Source organism: Manduca sexta, chromosome 8 (assembly GCF_014839805.1).
Source record: "Manduca sexta isolate Smith_Timp_Sample1 chromosome 8, JHU_Msex_v1.0, whole genome shotgun sequence".
NCBI lineage: Eukaryota > Metazoa > Arthropoda > Insecta > Lepidoptera > Sphingidae > Manduca > Manduca sexta.
In genome coordinates this window covers 6,009,114-6,027,244 of record NC_051122.1, presented here as the reverse complement: position 1 = coordinate 6,027,244, position 18,131 = coordinate 6,009,114, and positions in this window count along the sequence as shown.

Below are 18,131 nucleotides of genomic sequence, written 5' to 3'. Positions count from 1 at the left end.
GTTGTCAGTCTACGAGTATTGTGCCGCGAATGTATGCCGAAGATTCATAGTTAAGGGTTTCGTGAATAACATACACATAAGTAACGTCTCAATTTTAATTGATATTACATTTTACAAACTCTAAAAGAAAAAAAATTAAAAAATACATATACATTTTTTAATTTATAAGATTACTAGCTTTTGCCCGCGGCTCCGCCCGCGTTGTAAAGTTTTACAGGCTAAAATTTTCCGTTATAAAAATAGTAGTTTCCCGGGAGCCTATGTTCTTCCCGGGGTCTCAAACTGTCTCCATACCAAATTTCATCTTAATACGTTGGGTAGTTTTTGAGTTTAACACGTTCAGGCAAACAGATGCAGCGGGGGACTTTGTTTTATAATATATTTTTTAGAACTTTTTAAGAGGAACAATCCCGTCTTACTTCATTGTTGCATAACTTTAACCGTTTACGCAGCGCACGCAACGGAAGCTCTCAAAACTAATAAATTGTCCCCGTTTTTGCAACATGTTTCATTACTGCTCCGCTCATATTGGTCATAGCGTGATGATAAATAGCCTATAGCACTCCACAAATAAAGGGCTATCCAACGCAATACGATTTTTTCCGTTCAAACTGGTAGTTCCTGTGATTAGCCATTACTGCTCCGCTCCTATTGGTTATAGCGTGATAATATATAACTTAGAGCACTCCACAAATAAAGGGCTATCCAACGCAAAACGATTTTTTCCGTTCAAACTGGTAGTTCCTGAGATTAGCCATTACTGCTCCGCTCCTATTGGTTATAGCGTGATAATATATAACTTAGAGCACTTCACAAACAAAGGGCTATTCAACACAAAAAGATTTTTTCAGTTTGAATCGGTAGTTCCTGAGATAAGCCATTACTGCTCCGCTCCTATTGGGTATAGCGTGATGATATATAACCTATAGCACTCCACGAATAAAAGGCTATCCAACGCAAAAAGAATTTTTCAGTTTGGACCGGTAGTTCCTGAGATTAGCCATTACTGTTCCGCTCCTATTGGGTATAGCGTGATGATATATAGCCTATAGCACTCCACGAACAAAGGGCTATCCAACGCAAAAAGAATTTTTCAGTTCGGATCGGTAGTTCCTGAGATTAGCGCGTTCAAACAAACAAACAAACTCTTCAGCTTTATATAATAGTATAGATAAAATTATATCTGTACTAACTTAAGAGAGGTGATTTATTATAAACAGTATGTATATTGACACATATCTTGTTCGTGGTATCAGTTATTAAGACGTAAATGCGATGTGTGTCTTTAGATTTTTATACCTTAAATGTAAATTAGGTACCATAATACTTTAGATGGTTGGACTGTAACATAAGACTACGAATAATTTGATAATTATTAAATGAATTTAAATTTTCTTCTAAAAAGCGTTTGGAAATAGTTTTGAAATCATTAATTATGTTATTGATATCCAAATTGCATAACATAATATCTCTTTCCAGTTATTTGCAGTTTTTTTTAGAGAGAGAGCAACTACATTTTGTGAAAAATAAAACCTAAAATCGGGTACATTTTATAATCAATATACGAGTAATAGATGCAGATATCCTTAAATAAAAGGTTTTTAAACCATGATCTCCGCACAATGGACATTAAAAATGCATTTTCTAAATGTCTCCCCAGTTTCTCACCATTCTATTCTAGTTCTAGCTCAGATAAGCAAACCTTATCTCGAAGATAAAAAGCTAGACTGCCACTTTTATATTCTTTGACCGTGGAGCCTTTCGTTCGATTTTCTTTTCAACTAGTATGAAAAGTATTTTTATTATTTGACACTAAAATTGCAGGCGAATATTTTAGCTCAGTTATTCGACTCTTGAACTTTTCGATAATCTGACGATTTCATCTTTGATTTCATTGCAATTATTTATATTATATTGGTATTCGATTATATTAATCCTGGTAGAAAACGAATAAGAAAATATTCTTATTAAATTATACAAGAATATTATGTAAAGTTAATGCCCGTAACCACATATATGACTAGTACTGATTTTATTTTTAGAATATATAAGTAAAACTATAAATATACCAAAAGACCCAAATTGATAAGCTGAAACTTCTCAAAATTATATTTTTTTCTTTGTAAAAGCTATTAGCAAACCCTATAATAATATTATGTATATTATACGGTTTATTAATAATACCTATAGTCATCTAAACTATTTACTAGTCAAGATAATATCATTATGATTATGTCAAGAAGTCTCGTGTATCAAAAATTCCGATAACAAGAATTGATCCAATACAATATTATGTTTTGTTTTATTTTATAAGGAAATATCTACGATTTCTACGAAGTCTAATCTATAAATACAAAGCAGTGAAGAATTGCGTAGCGTGTTGATTAAAAACCAGCTTATGGAATAAATCCCTAAGCGTGCTACGTATTTATTTGCTACGCGTCTACGCTACTTCTACGAAGCTACGAATGTTTTGATTAGTGATTTTCCTGTCAGCTTTTATTTTTAGTTAAAAGATATTGCGGTTTTAATATTTGCTTTTGTTGTATTTCCCTCTTCCGTAAGATTACGATGGCTAAAGTACAATCAGCAGTACATGTTTACGTGTAAACCCAAGTTGTTCCCTTTATTTATTCAAGGTAAAGTTTGATTTCAAAATCGATTATGTTTATTTCGTAGGATTACATAATTTAGGAGCAGTATCCCGAATCATATTTTTCGAATAATATTGTATATAACAATCAAATCCTAATGCCTCAAATCAGTAACTTATCATTTGTTGATTAATATAATATATGCTACAGCCATTGACATATAGTCCATTGAAATGTTACATTTTTTAGGCCTTACCTTGCGTTTTTTAGAGGACGCAATTTTATTTTTTTGAAGTGTAGGGGGGGTCAGTGTAAAGCTAAAACCAAGTTTGTGGGGTCGCCACCCTTGTCCCACGGCCGCCAACTTGAAAATAGGGGTTGAAAAGGTTTTTACGATGTATCTCTTAAACTATATATCTGACAAAAAAAAATTATAAACATTTTTTGTGGCAAATTAAATTCTCTATAACTTTGGTTCAGTAACTTTTTGTCGTAGAACTATAAATAAAAAGTTATAAGCGAAAATGTTAAGAAATTCAATGTTAAGCAATGTCCATTGCAACGTCATCAGAATGTGTGTTTATAAGGTTCATAATACTTTTTTTTGTACTCTCATTACGTACAACACAAATCCGCGGTTGTCGGCTTGTACGCGAATTACTTGGATCCTGAATCGCTTTGGCACAGATGAAGCAATTGTTCACAAAATCAAAGTCTGGCTCTGCAGCTCCTGAAACTGACGATAAACTACTGGAGCTGCTGCTGCGACGACGAACAACATTATCGGTTCGATTGTGCACGTAATAACAATAACACGCAATATGTACAGTAATTAACTTCCGAAACAGTTCTTAAAAATTTGTTTTTGTGAACAATCAGTCGTCGCAGCAGCAGCTCCAGTAGTTTATCGTCAGTTTCAGAAGCTCCAGAGCGAGACTTTGATTTTGTGAACAATTGCTTCAACTGTGCCAAAGCGCTTCAGGATCCAAGTAATTCGCGTACAAGCCGACAACCGCGGGTTCGTGTTGTACGTAATTAGAGTACAAAAAAAAGTATTATGAACCTTATAAACACACGTTCTGATGACGTTGCAATGGACATTGCTTAACATTGAATTTCTTAACATTTTCGCTTATAACTTTTTTATTTATAGTTCTACGACAAAAAGTTACTGAACCAAAGTTATAGAGAATTTAATTTGCCACAAAAAATGTTTATAATTTTTTTTGTCAGATAAATAGTTTAAGAGATACATCGTAAAAACCATTTCAACCCCTATTTTCAAGATGGCGGCCGTGGGACAAGGGTGGCGACCCCACAAACTTGGTTTTAGCTTTACACTGACCCCCCCTACACTTCAAAAAAATAAAATTGCGCCCTCTTAAAAACGCAACCCCAAATGTAACTTTTCAATGGACTAATATAGTACATATATCGATGGCTACAGCGAATTTAACTCTAGAATTTTTATTATTTATTACGTTAAAATAAATATAGCAACTCAACTTCAATTTATATCTAAAAAAATAAATCGAAACGCGCAGATTAAAAAACGTAAGACTACTTGGTATTATGCAAATATTATGAAAAGCGTAGTGTAAGAGCTCGCATCTTATGAATATTCATGAGATCGTCATTACAAAAGTACTGTTTTTATTTTATAAAGCCTCTCGTGTAGTAAAGCAATAACTTAGACATTTAAGTATTTTAATTAAACATTTTTCGAGTTAAAAATAAAATTTGTAATAATGAATGAAATATGACCCAGTGCTTGGAAAGCAATTTTATAAGAAATACTATTAAAGTTTAAAAATAATATTAAAGCCCTGTTGCACTATATAATGACATAAATTGCTAATTTAGATAATACTCATTTTGTTATTTATTTGAAAGCGTACGTAACTATACATAAATAGATTATATAATGAGTATTGTATTTAACACAGGCCCTTAAAGTACTAAAAAAACAAAGTAAAATAACATAAGGTATTTACTTCCGCAGCACTCCAGTTATAAGTGACCGAGAACTGGTGAGACAACAAATTTATCTTCTGCTTTTAATTAAAAGTATGTTGTCAACTACATGCTGTTTTTAAGAGCGATTTTCCTTTGTCTATAAAGAATAAATTTATTCCTTACTGCGTTTATAAAGGAAATCGAATTAACTCGTAGTTAAGAAGTATTAATTAGGTTTGCATTAGTCAAGTCCGCATAGTCATCTTGTATATGCCTTCTTGGTAAAAGAGGCATGTGCCCAGCAGTTGGTCAGTCACCTCGTAATACTAATAACACTAATAATACTAATTTTAGGCAAAGACAAAATATACATGCAATTTTATAAATTACATCTATTTATTTTATTGATTTTATTAGATTGGTAGCAAGTATGTAGTCATCGGTTATAATAATTCATAAAAAAATATATATTTTTGCGTGAAAATCTGGCTTTAAGATGAAATATATTACGTATATGAAAAAAAATATAACTTAAGTAAACAGACACAATAACAAATAAAGTAATAAACGTTTCAAAATATAAAGTGTATGCACTAACCGAACGGGAGTGTTGCATCCTTTTGAAAATTGTCAAACTTTTGAAATTTTCATATAATATTACTTTTGTTCCGAACTTTGGTTTTCACGAATCCACGAGTTCTGAGTAAGAATTGGCAGCAATGTAAAAATAACTCGAAACGTCAGTAAAATCCACTTTTACAGCAGAATGGCCAACTTTAATAAGCATTATAAATCATGCCAGGTTTTTATCTTTCAAATTCAAGACTCCCGCACTTTAAATATAAAATAAATATTGTTTCAACAACAACAACATTGTGTTCTATTGCCAGACACATGAGACGTAGAAATCAAAATTTTAATAAATAATTTAGATTTGGCGTTTCGAACATTTACTGTGTTCAAATGATTTGAACTGCAATCCATACAACTGCTTTAGTATGGTGTCTATATTGCCAGCTTGTGATTGTGAACGGAGTAGCGCTCATAATATAAAAACTCGAGTCTAAGTGTAAATAATAGATGTGAATAAAAATATTAGTCAAATAAGTAAAATTATTTGTTGTTCAAGTAAACAAATAGGTTATAACAGTGACGTTTAGGTTGCCATTAATCCCGATTTTGAACAAATAGTTTATATGGACGTTCGTGTCTATAGAATGTACGTCAATGATTTTGACCGACAAGGCGTCACTTTTCGAACATGATTGACTGAGTCCTGTCATGGAGGTCATATATCTGAGCAACAAGGCGACATGTCGTATGCTATTGGGACAAATCTACATTTAAACTAACACACAACTAATTCACTGCTCAATGAATAAATAAAATGTAATAATTATGTATGACGTGTAGATAATTTGATTTAGAATTAATGAACGTCAATAAACGAAGATAAATTTGTGGATTATCTAATCAAGCCCGTACTGATAGATCGGGTAATTAATTAATCAAATAATTAACACGCGCAATAATTTTATGTTTATGTTTTTATATTACGAGGAAGTCTGATTTCGATATTTTAATAACGTATTTCCGCGATTGAATAACCTTATTATTCATAAAGATCTCATATTACTTTTACTTCGTATCTTACCTTATCTTATCATTACATAGTATAAAACAAAGTCGCTTTCTCTGTCCCTTTGTGTGTTTAATCTTTAAAACTACGCAACGGATTTTGATGCGTTTTTTTTTAATAGATAGAGTGATTCAAGATTAAGGTTTATATGTATAATAATAACATCCATTAAATAGTCAGCATTGCACCCGTGCGAAGCCGAGGCGGGTCTCTAGTTTTATTATAAATGCGGAAGTTTGTGGAAATGTTTGTTAGAAGTAAACGCTAACACAGCTCAACGGATTTGTATGTATTTTGTGACACAGGGAGACTATGTCCTGAATTAACATATAGGGTACTTTTTGTCCCGGTAATATGCTCCCACGGGAAATAATGGATTTTTTTTCTCATTTTTTCAATATATGTCGCTAGCGTTTTCTATGTGGCGCCAAGAATGACTACAGTGATTAGTGACTTTTGTAGCGGGAAACGCCTTGCACACGAGCGAAGCTGCGAACAACACTTAGTAAAACTAATATTAAACGAAATAAAAGTATTTATTACCTATGTATATTTCATTTCTTTAAAATATCGGTCATAATAACAGATGACATTTTTATATATTATATTTTGTGTAAAAACAAGCTTCCATATTCAAAAATTGAATCTTAAATTTCGAATAGACATGACGTCGACGGAGTAATGGGGTTCTATGTCCCTTCGGTTGCGGAACCTTAAAAACGTATTTTGCAGGAGGTAAAACTATTCGTTACTCCTTTTAGGTACATCTACTATGCGTCCCAGTTTGCCCGGATTTGGCCCAGTTTGTAGCGTCCGGGGACTTTTCAAAATGTCTGGATAAATCCTTTCTTTTAGTTAAAGCTGACTACAAGTTATTTCTTCACAAGAACTATGAGATGGTTAGTTCTAATATCATATTCTCTAAAACTGCAACATGTAATATAGCCGGTGTAGGAAATTTAATCCTATATCTTTTATATTGCAAATTATCCTGTATTTTTTTTTAATGGCACAGCAAAATGACCCCATTTCATATCATGTTAAGTGAAGTGTGACTCAAATAGAATGTCGACTGACGAGAGACGACTACCCCTCGACAGTCGACACAATTATGCCGGCCTGTTGGAACCGGATATACACAGGCTGATCCTGGAACGCGACACACTCACTTGGGCCACTATGGCGGGTTTTAACACCTTGTGTACGGTGGTCGCTATCCGGGCGGATATAAAATATATCTTAACACCAGACATTTTCGTCTATATATCATTCAGTACTAACTAGTGAGAATCAAACACGAAATGAATTTTCCGTTTGTAACTCGAATACGTTTAAATATTCCTTGAAATCTGAGAAACAACACGTCATAATATTTTATGTATATGTCTAAATAGTTACTGCATATACTCAATCCACTTCGTTTAATGAATTAATATTTACACACGCTTAAAAACTTGCGCTTCATACAATTTTTAATGTTGTTGTCATGAAAGGCTATATGTACTCAAATAGGGGTCGTTTGGTTTCTTTTTGATTGTACAGAGAAAATATCTTTGAACGTTATGTGTGTTTAGAGTAATTACACTATTTCGAAATTAAAGAACCCTCGTAGCACTAAAGCGTTACCTTAAGACTTTAAAATATTTGTCAAAAATTAGACACCACCTACTAGTAACAAAGGGTCCATATAACTCCATTCCTACCGGCTTCTCTTTCGTAATTTATGTAAAATCTAATTACCATTAGAATTATTTACAGACCGCATTTATACATATTATTAGTACATATAAGTAGGGTCCCGTTTCGGAAAATTTCATCCTACGCTACTGCCACATACTACACTACTTACCATACAATGTCTTTCGGATGGACGGTAGCGTCGAAGGTAGGTCTCACGTAGCCGTTGACACCGAAGGAGCCCCCCGAGCACCCAAACCGCCGCTCTACGCAGCATCGCGCAGGAGCAGTTGTAGACAACTTAGACACTTCCGTCGGAGATAGCCTGCAGCCATCTTAATGCGTCGAAGACAGCCACCGCGGAGTTTAGTAAGTATGCAATGTCTTTCAAATGAAGAGTGTACTGGAAAACAAAAAAATACATGAATGACATACTCTAGTGATAAGTGTAGTTAGATAAGTTTGTGTTTGTTGTGTTGTAATTAGAACAACTGAATTGTTTCTTAACCAATTTTAATGCAGTTTGTGGAAATTCTTGTTTTTTGTTATTATTTGTTCTTACACCTAAAGTAAGTAATTTATAAATTCACACATAGGCACCCTATTCAGAAACTCAATGTAAACTTTGTGCGAGATTTTACTATTTTTATTTTAATGAATTTATAGCCTTTTTTATCCTGTATCGATTTCTAAATATTTACTCAGTGGATAATGGTGTTGTTTATATAATTATAAAGTTACCTATACTATCTAATTACTTATTTGTTATCCCAAATAAAATAAAATCCATTAACTGCTTGATGGTAACATTTTAATACACCGATATACTAAAGTAGATTGAGTGCAACTACTTCGGCTTTAATGAATAAATAAGGAGCTTATTACAAAATTAACTGTTAATATTTACTATTAATTTAACAAGCCGGGTTTACCACCGCGTCTGTGGCTTGGATGGAAGCGAAAAGTAAAACGGCAATATTTTTGACGAATAAATGTTATATTCGCTTGCCGCTAAATTTAATCTCTTTTGAAATGAAGTAAGATAAATTAGCACTTTATTGAATTCTTGACCCTTGTATTGTGACTACTGTAAACATACGAACACAATAAGATTGTTTAATACCAATAATTATAATATTAGTCAATAAAATAATCAGTCAGTCATCAGTCCACCTCGTGACCACGAAGGCTGCGGTCTTCGAAACTTTGAGAGAAAATTATATTATAAAAGCCGCAATAAACTCTATAAAATAATTTTATTTTAATAATCGATAAAAAAAAGCGGCGATAGCCTAGTTGGGTGTGGAACGGACTGCCGAGACGAATGTCTGCAGGTTCAAATCCCAAGGGCACACACCTCTGACTTTTCTAAAAAATCATGTGTGTATTCTTTGTGAATTTATCGTTTGCTGTAACGGTGAAGGAAAACATCGTGAGGAAACCTGCACATCTGAGAAGTTCTCTATAGGAATTTCGAAGGTGTGTGAAGTCTACCAATCCGCACTAGGCCAGCGTGGGGGACTAAGGCCTAATCCCTCTCAGTAGTAGAGGAGGCCCGTGCTCAGCAATGGGCAAGTATATCATAATACAGGGCTGATATTATTTATTATTATTATAATCGATAAAATACTGCCAAAAAAACGTGTGAAAACGAGTAACTATGCGAAGATACACCATTGGCGAAATGTCCATACAACCCGATTACTACCGGCTTCCCTTTTAGGTTTATTTAGGTGTGTCTTAGTTTTAGTTTTTTGTTAAATTGTCCACGATATATTAACTAAGGCATATTTGTTTCCCTCGGGTTATCTTTTGAAAAGCCAGCCTTCACCATTGTTATATACCAATTGTTTGAATTGACTAATGGACTGAAAACTGAAATTATGAATCAATATAACTTTTAACCAAAAGTTACCTTTTTCCTAGATAATTTTGACAGCGATTTTTTTGGCCTATGCGTGTTCAGTAACTGCAACAAACAACTTTTTTTTTTATTTTTGGTAATTAAGACTAGTGCTGTATATTCCTATCGACTAGTAACTTACTTCAAAACAAATGCTGTACAATTATCACGATAGATCATTTCCCTACGTAGTCCCAGTAACTGATACTGTAATGATTTCATATCTTTCTTTCAGTAACAGCCATGCCACCTATCATACGATGAGGACAAACTTAGCAAACAATTCTGCCTATCCCTTAAAAGAAACCAACTCAATTAAAATATAAAAAACACATGGCTAACGCCTTAATTAGCATAAAAGGAAACACGATTAAAACATCTGCTCTGTACGCAACAGCTTCAGAAAACCGCAGCAAAAACGAACACAACAGTAATGCACAATGCTGCTAATGTCTATTCTTGTCACTAGATAGGCAAGATAAATTGTATAATGTCGAAATTTTTGTTGTGGGTAGATAGAATTGATAGCATAGATTAGTAAGTATTCGTTCAAATAATTTACTGGTAACATTACGGGTTTAAGTTGTTATTTGTAAGTGGAAGTGGTAGGTTATTGTATTTTTATAAGTAAAGTAAATATAGTAAAGCATTAAAACCTAGTGCAAATATCAAGTCGATTTAATGAAAGAATATGGTAGTTAACTTTGATTATACAATTCCATTATAACTTTTTTTTTTGCTTTGAATGACGAGACGGGCTTGCCGTCCCCCTGATGGTAAGCGATACGACCGCCCATAAACAGTAGAACCACCACTCAACACCTTGAATTACAAAGTATTCTTTGGTATTCCACTGCGCTCGCCGTCCTGAAACATGATATATTAAGTCTTATTATGTCCAGTAATTACACTGGCTAGAATTGCTTTCAAACCGCGACACAACACTGACTACACACTGCTGCTTGGCGGCAGAAATAGACTGTGCGATGGGACCTACCCAGGTGGACTCTCATATAATATGAGAGCCCTACCACCAGTTAAGTCATTAAAAGTTATTTCTTTTATTTTAACTATCAAACCATTTCCTCGCAACGGATTTACCTAACTTGGACAGTGAACACATCTAATCGATTTTATATATCTGCTGTCTACATTTTTAGATACGTGTCTTTGATTAGACAGCGTCGGTGGTATTGGGCATTGTTGGCTTTATTTCTTCAGACAGGTAGAATTTTATCAAGGTGACTTTTTTCGGTTTTGAATTCGAATATCTAAGGACTTTTTATACATTTTTTGTGTTGATTATTTTTCGTTCTAAAATTATATCTTTTTGTTAAAAAATTATTTAGACAAATATACAGCTCAAGATAGGCTGCATTTGTCGCTATTAAAAAGTAAAAGTAGGTACGCATAAAGGGCCTGTCCACTTTTTGTATTGATGGTTTTTATTTCAAATAAATTTCAATCTCAAACGTATTGGATAATAAAGTGGCAAAAATATGGAGTTTGGAATCATCACATATTAATGTTTCATTGTGGGTTTATCAATCACAAGTCAATTACTGCAGTATCGTTCTAGCTTAACTGGAACACAATTGGGTTCTCACGTTACTTGCAACAGATAATATAGACTTGTGTAGAAGTTTACCAAGCATCACATATTTTCAATGAACGAATTTAAACAATGAAATCTAAAACTAAAACAACATTTCGTATACGTGATATTCATCAATTTAAAAAACTATCCGCGTAAATCCAGACAAAATCAAATTATCCCGCATTCAATATGGTCGAATCCCAACGGTACACCACTCAGATTACTTTATACCCGACAAACTTTACCAAACGTAGACTATCGCTACATCTTGATTAGACGGAACTTGGCCGTGACACACCCCAGAGATTTTTCAACATGGCGAAAATTACGACGTCCGTATCCGATCTATATTTACTGAACACTTGAGACTGTTCTTTCTGAACAAAGGAATCGCTAGTTTTCGAGTCGTGTTAGAGCTATAATGTTGTAAAATACTTGAATACTCACGTTCGAAGCCTTGAAGTGTGGAAACAAGATATTATGTTACCTTCGGCTGTTTCTTTAGTTCGTCTGTTGTAGTTATCGTGGAAAATACAAATATCGACTTTTATAAATGTTGTTTCTTTCCATCTTGTTGTCTTTCTACATTTCACTCAAACAACCTCCAACGATTGCTGTTTTATTTAGGAATAATGACATCTCAATCAATATATTCGGTAAATTAACTAGATATACAACCTTAAGATTAAATCCGACCATTATAACACTAAGATTTACGTGGGTTCTTTAAACGTTCATTGATTTTGTTGTTTAGTGCGAATATTGTGTGTGCATGAGTGTATTTCTTACTAAAACTATGATGTTACCGCTATGACGAATTCTCTTAGAGTAGTAGTAGTAGTAGTAGAGGTATTAGGGGTTGAAAATAAAATTACTTTTTATTGATATTCATTTTGTTCGAAACTTACATTTTCTATTTTACATTTACGGTTCGCGTAAGTTATTATAAAATATTATCTTCAAGAAGATAAGTATGTGGTTTCAGTAACGCAATGCTAGAATGATTCTGTATATTATATTTTTTTTTATAACCCAAATACGCTGCTGTTGTAACACTATGATGGATTTGAAAACATCGCCAAACAGAAATATACTCTATTTGCTCCTAAAACTAACGGCACTTCACTGCACTTTGCTTGCTTATCCCGTGAGCTATGTCTACTGTCTTGTTTATCTTGATCATTGCAGATCTTATCCTTCAGAGAGTTTTCGGGCAAGCCCGCAAAGCCACTTGGAGTTGAGAGAATATCTTAAATATTTACGTTTCGGCTCTGTGCTTCATTAGGGTTGGAATAAACTTAATCGCAAGATAGCATAATTGCGTCACACCATGGCTTTACTTTTAATCAGCAATATATTTCATATTTTGTCTTTTTTTTCCAACATTTTTTTTTTCGTTCATTATTGATATTGCGATAATATTTTCGCACCTAACTTTTTGTATTTTTGCACCACCCAAGGATGATTGGTGGAAAATTTTATAGGGCCAATTGATTAACATAACAACTTTATTATTGTGTTATTTGATTTTGAATTGTATAATGTTATTGAAGACAATGTCGATAATAGTTTGACAGTAAAAAATGCGCCGCGCTGCGCTCCGCCATATTTTCGCCAGCCCTATGATGTTAAGTCTGCCTATAAACGAAATCTGTATAAAGTGGAAAGTAATAAAATAAATTCATAAAATGTATTAATAGGAGTTTGAAATTATCACTTGGTGTATTCTGTCAATGACGTTATAGCACACCATGGAGAAACTGCACCAACAAAAAGGAAGACCACAATATGACAAAAATAATCAGAAATAGTGACATGCAAAAATTCAAAGAATATTGCGGCAACATTTTCACTAAACGTCTTGAAATACTTGGTATTATTAAGGGCAGAGGAATTACATAATACGTCTAATATATAAAGACTTATTATCACGTCTGACCAAAACCATGGAAAGTGGTGACCCGGAAATTCTTTATATATGTACTAGCCATCAATCTAAAGGTGCGCATATTATCGTAATGAGTAATAAATAACTAATTATAATTTTTGTTTTAAATAAATTTGTTAATTTTCGGACCTCCGGCCGCAGCAAACGAGATTTAATAGGAGTGGCGAAGCATCCATACAAACCGATTCCTACGGGCTTCCCTTTTAAAATTATTTACGTTTCTTTAGTTTTAGTTTTCTATTAAACTGGCCGTGATGTTAACCGAAATATTTGTTTTCGCCGCGGGTTGTTAGTAATCACTCTTTGTTAGTAATCAATATTGTCTACAATAATGTCAGCAACAATTTAACCACAATTTAAATGAGGAAATCCGCAGCTGCACCGCAGCCGTCTGAAGTTTTTAATTTTCCTTACTATAAAGTTGCAAATTCAATTTTACAAGCCAAACTGTGTTCGTCAAACGGGCGCGCGCGACGGGCGCTGACAGAAAGTTCGTTGTGTAATATCGTTTGCTCGACAATACAATTTGGGCTTACGAATTACTATGCATTTTCTGTGTATACTTTGATGGGAGTACTTAGTGGTAGTCAAGTTAAAACAAGTAACGCTTTAATTTCTAATTCTCTCATCTTTCCTACTGTTGATTTTATTTAGAACACGGTCGAAAAAAAATTGGTCTGTTGTGCAAATGTCAATTGATCAAAGAGGCTGTCGGTTTCATTCCTGTAAAAGAAAAATATCATATAATTTATGATTACTTGAATCAAACTTTCATGTGAAACCAAAGTATGTCGTAGTTCTCGATTCCCACTACACAGGTTTTGTATATTAGTAACGTCAAGAACGAACTAAAATACTTAGGCTCTCATTTTTTACTGCACACTACAACTGCAATAATTGTTATTTTTTGTTTATTTAAGTACTTAATCTAACTCACGGTCTCCGAAACGTTTGGAGTAAAAATGAAACAAATAATTGCAAAAAAAATATGTCTTTTATTTAAATGTCATCCCTTCGAGCAAACATAACTAATTACACGAACACTCAGAAATTTACATTATACCCGTCAATTTCTCGTTGTACACTATTTACAAATAATTCCATAAACGTCCCCCCGAGTACATTCTAAAGTCCGATGGTCGCAACGTCCACTTTGTCTTCAGTCTTGACAACTTTGGCCGCCGGAATTGAATCGTCAATGCTAACAAAAGAGGAAAGTTTACTACTTAAACTCCAGTCTTACACAGCTTTCGACGTTTTTGTTGAAATAAATCGGGTACAATGTTTACTGGAAGTCGTTAAGGCTTACCTATAGTGGCTGATATAGTCCCTAGCACCCCCCATCAGCCTAAACTCTTACTAGGTGAACGAATTGTTAATTTTTGAGGTTTATCTTGCACGTAAAATTAGCAAAAGGGGGATACAAATTATTTTTACTAAACGTGATCGTTTTTTTAAGAATCGAATCCAAAAACCCTCAACGCTGTAGTCTTGAAACAAAAATCGGTCCTTATTTATTCATACACATAAAGACACTCACACCATTATTTCCAGGACGGGTAGGCAGAGGCTTTCTGCGGTGCGTATCCATCCCATGAGATAGGTGGCTAGCCTAACGCCTTATCGGGCAAAAATTCCAGACTCCGGACTTATACTGAGTACAAAAATCTAATATCACTTTGCCTGACTCGGGATTGAACCCGCGACGTCAGCAATGTAGTCGTATCGTAATACAATTATTCCACAAAGGCAGTCAGTCAGGTGGTATTTATTTATAATCTTTTCTTATATTATATCATAAAATTTAAGGTACTCCCAACTGAATTAAATGAAACAGAAAATGAGTTAGTAATTCTATTTGGACGAATTAAAAGCTATCAAGATAGCGCATTTCAGATTTCATTCTAAAAATACATTTTCATACATGAAAAAGTTTTCGTGTCGTCGGCACCTGCTGCCACACTTTGTATGAGTTGTTTGGAATATAAAAATGTTTTTTCTACAGTTGAACTAGAGTGGGATGTTTGCAAAATAAACCTTGTTACATATTAAATGAAGTATGTATTTAAAAATAAAGTTGGTTACTTATTCAATAGAATACGTCTGATAAAAAATAAACTGTGGTACAAATTTTATTTAATTTTGTTATCGTTAAACGATATTCAGAGTGATTTTCCAAAAAAACACATAAATTTAAATTTTATATATAAGTGACCGGCTTTATTATGTCTCCACCAGTCAAATAGATTACTTCTGGTTTCAAAATCTAGACAGAATATATTTATTCGAAGCAATATTATATGAATCACAGTAAACAATAGTTGTCTTAAGTCTTGTATTCTTTGACATTCTAAACAATTTTTTACTAGCCCTTCAGAGGAAAATCGCTCAAGCTTTTTCAATTTAAATCAACAAAAAAAATCTGCTGTAGAATCTATTAAGACATTACTGAGAAGGTTTAAGGACTAATCTTTATTGCTTCGTACTACTTTTAAAGTGAATTTACTTTTCTTTTTAAGATTAAAACATAATTTAAATTTCGGTTCTTCTTAACTGCCACTTAAATAGCAGCTTACGCGTAAAAGTTGTTAATAGTAATAAAGGGGACATAGTACATTTTTTCAAAATAATATAACTCTAATTTCAAGTAACAGCTTTTGGAAAGTATTTTCTGTATTATATATGAAACATCATAGTGAATTTGGAATTCACAAAAAATGTAACTTCATTCTATTTTTTATTTACAGCTGTACAAATATATATAGCACTAGGATAGTCGAATGAAAGCTTATAACAAGTCTTCACCTATAGAAATATTATAATGAAAGTTCAAACAATTTGCAAGTAAAATACTTTAGAAATAAAGGATACAAAAAATATTGTAGTAAAAGTTAGAAGCTACCTTTAAAAAGTTAAGGCTTAACTTCTGTCTATATAGTTTCCCAAATACTTGTATCGTGGTAAAAGCATTTAGGGCACCCCATTATAGTTGTTACCACTTCGTTTAAAATATACAGACATTATTTTTCTAAGAGCGAATAAGTGTTCTTCAGATCGCTCACATTAATCTAATAACAACCTAAATGAAGTATATTATTTATTTTGGAATATATTATTTGAATTTAAGCTCATACACCTAACTTACACATCATTCCACAGCAAACATTTCTATACTAAGAAATTACGTTCTCGTTTCGACCACTAGACGCTACCAAGCATCAAAGCTCTTAAGGTAACTTAGTTTAATTAAAAGCAAAGCAACACACATGAAATTTAGTTCTATTCAATACTGCAACATAACCGCAGTACATTTGGTTTTAATTGAATACAAATGAAATGCTTATCGATTTGAAAATTCATTACAGAGGTAATACCGCTAAATAATATCAAAGTGATATTGGGGTTTTTCTGCTCAGTATCAGCCCGGAGTATGGAATTTGTGCCCGATATGGCGATAGGCTCGCCCCCTATCACATCATGGGACGGAACACACTTGGCGAAAAGTGGGTGCCATGGTTGCGCCTCTGCATACCCCATCGGGGATAAAATGCGTGATGTTGTGTGTGTAAATTTTCAATTTGCAGTTTTGTGACGTCATCAAAAACAGTTTGTTAAAACGTGCTCTACGCAACATAAACCATTAAGCGCTTATTTGTTCACAACATATTTGCGAATAAATTAAATTTTCAACATTCAAATCGGATTTCAGCGCATACGTTGCATCAATTAAATTATTCGGGTCTCTATTACAGGAATACATTTTATTTATCTTTCCTGTTTATTTATTAACTCGTATTTTCAAAAGCTTTAACACATTTCGTACATCACTCTTTAATCACCTGGTAGAAATCCAATCCACGAAATCTTAAAGACTCAACATTCTCCCATAAGAGAGGAGGCGGAACAAGAGTGTTAGGGAAATTAAGCACAGGATTATACAACAATTGCATCTTAATATAGAGTAATTTTAACATTGAGTTATAAAATAGAACCACATATTTAGCTCCTTGAAAATAACATTTTACAATAATAATTCAAACCGCAGATGTTAAATAATAGAGTGTAGCTTTCGAACAAAATAAATATCATATATATTTTTTAAAACCCTACTACTTTAAGGTAATTCGTTGCAGCCGCCACATTATGCTTCTATTTAAAAATTCACTTACGCACACGCCATATTCGCAGGAAACTACAAAATGATAAAATAAAAAAAACTGAGATTTTTGGTGAAGTTTTTCATTAATGATTTTCGGTACAAGGTTAGAAGTAAATACGAGTATGTGGTTAGATTTATTATCGACATGCCAAACTGACCCTGTATGCTTTTTTTAAACAGGCTGGACGAAGTGGCCCCACTGCATGTTATGGTGAGTGGAGTGGGGTCCATAAGTATCTAACTATAACTGACGTTTCCCCCCCCGAGGCAATTCTTGTGCGCTCAGTCTCCACACCGAATGCACGCCCATGCACGGGGGGACATTATGTCGCGGACCTAGGCACACTATAGGTGGTGCCTACACCCCCATGGTTGCAAGTTCACATGGGGGGTCTGATAGGGACTCGTAGAACAGTTCGCCTCCCTTTCCTCTCCGCCCATCCTAGTACTTCCTCTTCCTTCCCCCACACTCCTCTCCCATTCTTCCTTTTCCACTTTTCCAAAAAAAAAAAACTATATCTGGCGGCACATAGCTACACTACTTGTAGTAAACACAGCTGAGCTCTAGAATCCAAACCTACTTACTATAACTCCAAAAATACGTACTAGGTATCGATGGCGGGTCTGTCCGCTTGAAAATCTTGTACCAATGTACAAG